The 7530-nt window shown below is 45.3% G+C and overlaps 1 long non-coding RNA gene across 1 annotated transcript; it reads right to left on the bottom strand.

The window, feature by feature from the left end:
• Positions 1-2691: 2691 nt before the first annotated feature.
• Positions 2692-3992, bottom strand: LOC144892854 (uncharacterized). Its single transcript, XR_013623996.1, has 2 exons — positions 3798-3992; positions 2692-3455 (listed from the first exon to the last, which is right to left on the bottom strand). It is a non-coding gene; the product is annotated as an uncharacterized LOC144892854 (long non-coding RNA).
• Positions 3993-7530: the final 3538 nt, after the last annotated feature.

Below are 7530 nucleotides of genomic sequence, written 5' to 3'. Positions count from 1 at the left end.
CTTTTTGTGTGTGTTTTTGTATTGTGATCATCGAAATTGTAAAAGGCGAGCAATTCCAAGGAAGCTACATGATAACCTGCGATATTGATGTATCATGAATATTTGACATGGGGGGGGGTGAGAGATGTTTTTGGGGTGGTGGGGGGGACGGGTGTTCCATAAATGACTTTTTTTTAAATCATCTATATATATATATAAAACACAGTTTGTGTGTGTGTGTGTGTGTGTGTGTGTGTGTGTGTGTGTGTGTGTGTGTGTGTGTGTGTGTGTGTGTGTGTGTGTGTGTGTGTGTGTGTGTGTGTGTGTGTGTGTGTGTAATACCGATAGACTCCGAAACGGAGAGGCTCACGTGCTTGATATTTGGCATAGACATGGCCATTGAGCCTGGGACGAACATGGCCGAACTCAAAATATTTGACGATCCATATTTTTTTTTCATATTTACCTCAGCGCATTTCAGCGAAGTACCCGCTAATCTCAGCCGGTGTCAGAACAGCTCGTTGATTCGCTCAGAGCGATCACGTGATGTTCCATCCCCGCCGCTAGACTGATTCGCTCAGAGCGATCACGTGATGTGACCATTGCCATTCACTCCACATAGGTGGAGATGCAGTTACCGGGTGCCATCTTGGTTGGCATTCGATGCTGGGCGATGGTGATTTCCGTCACACGTTTGCACGTAATTCAGAGCGAAAAGCGATCGTGTTTTGTGTCGATTTTTGTCGATTTTGTGCGATATGAATTAAATGTCTTTGATAGGGACCGGTAGCATCCGGCCATAAAAACATTGCCTCAAAAAAAAAAGGGAACCATGACAATTACAACTACATATGGGCAGGGTACAGCCCGAAGTGGAGATCGGTTTCTGAGGTTTGGGACATGGAATGTAGGGACAATGACAGGGAGATCAGGAGAAGTGGTGGAAGTATTGGTCAGAAGAAGAGTGGACATATGTTGTGTGCAAGAGACGAGATGGAAGGGAAGTGGTGTGAGAATGGTGAAGGGTAGGCAGGGACAGAAATACAAGTTTGTGTGGCAAGGCTGCCTGGAGGGCATGAATGGTGTTGGTGTCCTGTTTTCTGAGGAGTTTGTAGACAGTGTGGTGAGTGTGACTAGAGTGAGTGATAGGTTGATGATGGTGAAAATGATGATTGGAAAGCTCTTGGTGAACGTCATCTCGGGATATGCTCCGCAGGTTGGTCGAAGCGATGAAGAAAAGGACACGTTCTGGTGTGCGATAGAGAAGCTGATGGAAAACGTGAAAGATGAGGAAGTTGTTGTGGTAGGAGGAGACCTAAATGGACATGTGGGAAGGAGTATGGATGGTTTTGACGGAGTTCATGGGGGTTACGGATATGGTGTGAGAAATGGAGAAGGTGAAAGGATTTTCGAGTTTGCTGATGGAGCTGATTTGTTGATTTGTAATACTCAGTTCCAGAAAGAGGATAATAAGCTTGTTACATACACGTCAGGTGGGTCGACGACAACCGTTGACTACCTGATGGTGCGTAGGCGAGATAGGGGGCACCTCCGGGACACAAAGGTGATCCCGGGGGAGGAGGCTGTTTCACAGCACCACTTGGTTGTCTGCGACGTAAGGGTGAAAGGTGCGAGGAGAGCTCGGCGGGTGAAGTACCAACCGAGAATGAAGGTGTGGAGGTTGAAAGAGGTGACAGTAAGGGAGGCATTAAAAGAGAGGCTGAGTATGGTGGAGGATGATGTGGTTGAGCTTGAAAGTGGTTGGATGTCAATGAAAGCTCGTCTGTTGGGAGCCGTTGGTGAGGTATGTGGATGGACAAAAGGACCACCGAGGCACTCGGAAACATGGTGGTGGGATGATGAAGTTGGAAAGAGGATTGACGTGAAGAGGAAGAAGTTCAAGGAGTGGCAGAAGGCGAAGGGTACGGGAGCAGAAACAGCAGAGCATGAAAGTTATAAGGCAGCCAGGAAGGCTGCAAATAGTCAGAGAGCCTACTACACTCTATTTCAACCCATAGCATACAAAAGGTTTGACCCCCTAGAGTTGTTGGGGGTATCAAGCTGAGTAAAAAAAAGTATGTAAGATTGACCCCCCCCTGCTGGAACTAGTCACCAGACCCCCCTAAAATGACCCCAATAATGGGTTATTTCAACCCATCTCATACATGGACCAAATTTGGTTACAATATAGTGTCATGTCAGGACATTACAAAAATGTCAAATCTAACAACTTACCCTGCTGGAAAGGTGATGTTAGACCCCCCGCAAAGTACCCCCCAAAATGGGTTATTTCAACCCATCTCATACATGGACCAAATTTGGTCACAATATAGTGTCATGTTAGGACATTACAAAAACATCAAATCTAACAACTTACCCTGCTGGAAAGGTGATGTTAGACCCCCTGCAAAGTGCCCCCCCCTAAAAACGGGTTATTTCAACCCATCTCATACATGGACCAAATTTGGTTACAATATAGTGTCATGTCAGGACATTACACAAACATCAAATCTAACAACTTACCCTGCTGGGTAGGTGATGTTAGACCCCCCGCAATCTCCTATTGCATATACGAACCAAATTTGGTCACGATGTACAAATATAACAAATCTAACGTTACCCTTCTGGAAAAGGTGGGTGATGTTAGACCCTTCCTCAAAACAATCTACACACAAAATACATGATACTTCAAATATATAAACTCACCATCAGTCAATGAGGATTACTATTTATTATCACAAGACTCAAACATAAACGAAACATGACTTCCTGTCAGCAACAGAGCTCTTATTTTAGGGAAGACATCATGATTTATCGTTGTTTTAAAATTCATTTAAAACAATAAATGATACAGGAATAGGTCATTGGTGTGGTCATCAGCATCATCATCAGCGTGGTTTATTAAGTTTATTAAGGCTACACAGAGAGAAATGTTTACACAGCTTGTGTACAATTTTACACATTTCTGATGTTAAAATAGAACTCCAAAACTGTTATGTAAACATTTACATAGGACCTGATATGTAAAATTTTACTAATTAATTATGTTAAGTTTTACATAATTCATATGTAAAAAAAAATTACATATCTCTTATGTAAACTTTTTGCACAGTAATTATGTAAAAATAGAACTCCAAAACTATAATAAATAATATATTGTTTACTGAACTAATTATGTAATTCGCGATTCCCGGTGCACACGAAGCGGTGAGATGCTGTCATAAATATCTGCCAATGTTACCGTAGTGCAGTTCAATCTGAGGATCCTGACTTAACGACTGTGTGACATGAATCCTACTTGATTTTTGCTTTAATTATCATCGTGTCGGCAAATTTGAAATAATCACAGCATTCTAAATTTCAAACGGGCCAATGTGCATCATCAAATTCTTAAAATATAAGGGATGTAATTTTGTACCTTGTACATTCTTTTTTACTGTATCCATTGTGGTATCTCTGTCAGAGTCCATCTGTATCTGAAAATTAATATCACAAATCAAATAAAGTCAGCATACACTACAAGTGTTGGTTAATGAAATCAGCATACACACTACAAGTTACAACTACAAGTATAGAAGTTTGATTTAACTATTAATCTCCATTGTAAGAGGCTTCTGAGCTTTATTAGTTAATCTTTGTAATAAGATTAAACATTTTAAATTATCAAACCAATGCATTTCAAATAATGTTTGATTGTTAAACATTTTAATATCCTCTAATGTGGAACAAATATCAACTTTGTTATCATTATTAACCAAAAGAAGAGGGGAATGTCAAGAGGAAAACATAAATTCTTCAGATTAAGTTTCCATACTTACTATATGAAAGCATGTTGCTTAAAAACTGGAAAATCTAGAATATGCAGTTCCTCAAGGAGGGGCTCGTTCAGTATCTGTGAAAGTTAAATACAAAATGTATTTGCTATTTGACCATATAATGCTCATGAAATTTAGGATAGTATGCCTACAAGTCAATCATCTCTGATTGGTTTCATTCAGGCTTCTATTATTATATTATATTTGATCATGTCATGCTATTATAAGTGCATCAACAATATTTTATTGGTTGTCCTCTATTGGCTTCCGTAGTTTACAAAAAATATTACCAAGGAGGGCCTAGCAAGGTCATTTGCATACTTTTACTAAACTAGGGGCATTAAATGATGATGTATGTCAATGTACAGACATGTCTTAAGCTGTTAAGTTGTTACATTTGATAATTTGTAATATCCTGATGACATGATTGTGACCGAAGTTGGTTCATGTAAACGATGGCTTGAAACAGGGGTACTTTGGGGCCGGGGGGGGGGGGTCTAACATCACCTACCCAGCAGGGTAAGTTGTTAGATTTGATGTTTTTGCAATGTCCTGACATGACACTATATTGTGACCAAATTTGGTCCATGTATGAGATGGGTTGAAATAACCCGTTTTTAGGGGGGGGCACTTTGCGGGGGGTCTAACATCACCTTTCCAGCAGGGTAAGTTGTTAGATTTGATGTTTTTGTAATGTCCTAACATGACACTATATTGTGACCAAATTTGGTCCATGTATGAGATGGGTTGAAATAACCCATTTTGGGGGGTACTTTGCGGGGGGTCTAACATCACCTTTCCAGCAGGGTAAGTTGTTAGATTTGACATTTTTGTAATGTCCTGACATGACACTATATTGTAACCAAATTTGGTCCATGTATGAGATGGGTTGAAATAACCCATTATTGGGGTCATTTTAGGGGGGTCTGGTGACTAGTTCCAGCAGGGGGGGTCAATCTTACATACTTTTTTTTACTCAGCTTGATACCCCCAACAACTCTAGGGGGTCAAACCTTTTGTATGCTATGGGTTGAAATAGAGTGTAGTAGGCTCTCTGACTATAACATAATTATGATCAAAACCATTTAAAAGCATTGTAACCCATTCCTCTACAAGAGAACCATGGGGGGTTAATAAACGGTTATTTGAATTTTCCCATTCACATAACATTATCAATTGCTTTGCCAAATTAACGATATTTATTTCCAAATTGGCAGCAATATGAGCCATCTCACACTGGGACCTTGCCCTCTTGCACTTACACGTGTTGGACACCAACCAAATAAAATAATAATTCTGCCTTTGGCAGCTGTGATGGCTACAGTTGTAAAACTAGAAAGCATATGAAAATGCAAAGGCCGTCCGTGTCTATTTGCATTAGACTTTTTCTTCTTCTTCTTCTTGACCTACCTCTTCTTCTTCTTCATCCCCTGTATGCTCAAAATAATGAAAACGGTTAATAAAAATACAAAATGAAAATTGATGATTTTATGCAGCCTTTTACCTTTGAGCTTTCGATATAAAAATAATCAGCTTCTAGCTTTTGATTGGTGAACCAATTCTGTGATCCAATATGCAAATTCTTTAACTTTCAGGTCAATTGGATGAAAATTTATGGTTTTATGCAACCTTGACCTTTAAACTTTTGATCTAAAAAAATCCAATCCACTCCTACCTTTTGACCGGTGAACCAATTCACTGACCCGTTTTGCAAATCTTTAAATTTCAAGTCAATCAGGTGAAAATTGGTGATTTTACGCCACCTTGACCTTTGACCTTTTGATCTAAAACAAAACAAAACTAGACCCACTCAGTAGAGCGCATACTCCCGCCGTGGGTCAAGTTGGAATAGTACGATTTCACAAAAGTTTGAGGTAGTTCATAGACAACACAAGACAAGACAACACAAGACAGACACTGCACAGATATATATTTAGAATATATAGAAGATAATGTAAAAAAAAAAACAAGGCAATTTCACTTACAGTTTCGGATTCAGCGTACAATTCTATATAAGTGAGTGTATTTTGAGGCATGTGTAACTTCAAATAAAATTGTAAGCCAGAAAAACGTTCGTTCCATTCCTTAGGGATACAATGTGGCGGACACAAAAGCCCACTGGCGTGGTGACATCATTCCGCGCACCAAGTGGGCGGTGGCCACGCCCGAGGGGTAGGCGTGGCCTCAGGATATACACCGGGCGCCCAGCCCGGAGCGGGCCAGTGTTACAGTGAGCTCCTGAAATAAAGACGCTTATAAGTTACCGCTTTTCCGCTTCCTCCTTGCTCGCAAGCAGCGCGCGTAACGCCGCGCTTTACTGGTGACCCCCTCGACGTTGGATCTGCCGGAGCGATCCTTTCACATGCGACGCCATTGCCATGGCCAACTTCGTCAAACTTCCCGAATTTTGGGAGGCTCAGGCCAAAGTCTGGATCGTCCAGGCCGAAGCCCAATTTCAGCTTCGGCGCCTCACCGGCGATGACACGCGCTATTGCCACGTCGTCGCCTCCCTCGGGCCCGGCACGGCCGCTCGAGTTGTGTCCGTCCTTCGCCACCCACCGGACGGCCACAAGTACGAGGCACTCAAGCGGCTACTCCTAGCCACGTTCGGCCTCACGGACGACGCACGGGCCGACCGCCTCCTGGATCTCCCCAAGCTCGGTGACACGCGCCCGTCGGTCAGAATGGACCATATGCTGTCACTGTTGGGCGACGAAGCCCCCGGTTCTCTGTTCCGGGCGCTTTTCCGTCGCCAACTTCCAGCGCAGGTTCGCCTCGCGTTGGCCGGGACCGGGCTAACGGAACCCCGAGCATTGGCAGCCGAGGCGGACAGGTACTTCGCCGCTTCGGACACGCGGGCGAGAGTCGGCGTGGCCGTCACGGCCCTCGAGGCTGATGCTGCTGATGCTGCTGATGCTGCTGTTCCACAGCATCAGCTTCTACAGCATACGCAGCATGCTGATACGCACCTCGTGAACGCCGCCACGCCCCGCCCACCGCCGCGGCGAAAACCGCCACCGCGGGGAAACCCGCCAACTCCACCGGCCTGGCGGAGCCAGCCGCGCTCCTCCAGCTCCACCACCTGGTGCTGGTTCCACGCCAAGTTCGGCCACGAAGCTCGGCAGTGTCATCCGCCATGCTCCTTCAACAGGTCGGGAAACGCCCGGGCCGGCGCTCAATAGTGGCGATGAGCGCCGGCCGTTCGAGCAGCCTGCTGTTCATAACGGACACCTTCTCCGGGCGCCGTTACCTGTGCGACACGGGAGCGCAGGTGAGTGTTATTCCCGCCGGCACGTCAGACAAGCACGCCGCGGGTGGGGGCCCCGCGCTGCTTGCCGCGAACGGGACGCCCATCCGTACGTACGGAAAACGCTGCCTCTCTCTGCGGTTTGGAGGGCAGGTTTTCCGATGGACGTTCGTCACCGCCGACGTGCCCATGGCACTGCTTGGCGCGGACTTCCTGTGCGCTAATGGGCTCCTGGTCGACGTCAAGCGCAGACGTCTTGTCCAGGCCGAGACGTTCAGCTCGCTCACTTGTGCGTTGCCCAGCTCAACGAGCGGCTTGCCAAGCGGCTTGCCGAACGGTTCGGTTCCGGCCACGTTGGTCTGTACGCTTCCGGCAGCGGACGCATTCACCCGCCTCCTCGCCGGTTTCCCGGCCCTCACGCGGCCCACCTTCTCGGCGGGGGCCGTCAAGCACGGGGTGGCCCATCACATCCCCACCGTTGGGCCACCG

The sequence above is a fragment of the Myxine glutinosa genome, chromosome 7 (genome assembly GCF_964187855.1).
Source record: "Myxine glutinosa chromosome 7, kmMyxGlut1.1, whole genome shotgun sequence".
NCBI lineage: Eukaryota > Metazoa > Chordata > Myxini > Myxiniformes > Myxinidae > Myxine > Myxine glutinosa.
Note: the sequence above shows the minus strand (reverse complement) of the source record. Positions and strands in the feature narration are given on the sequence as shown.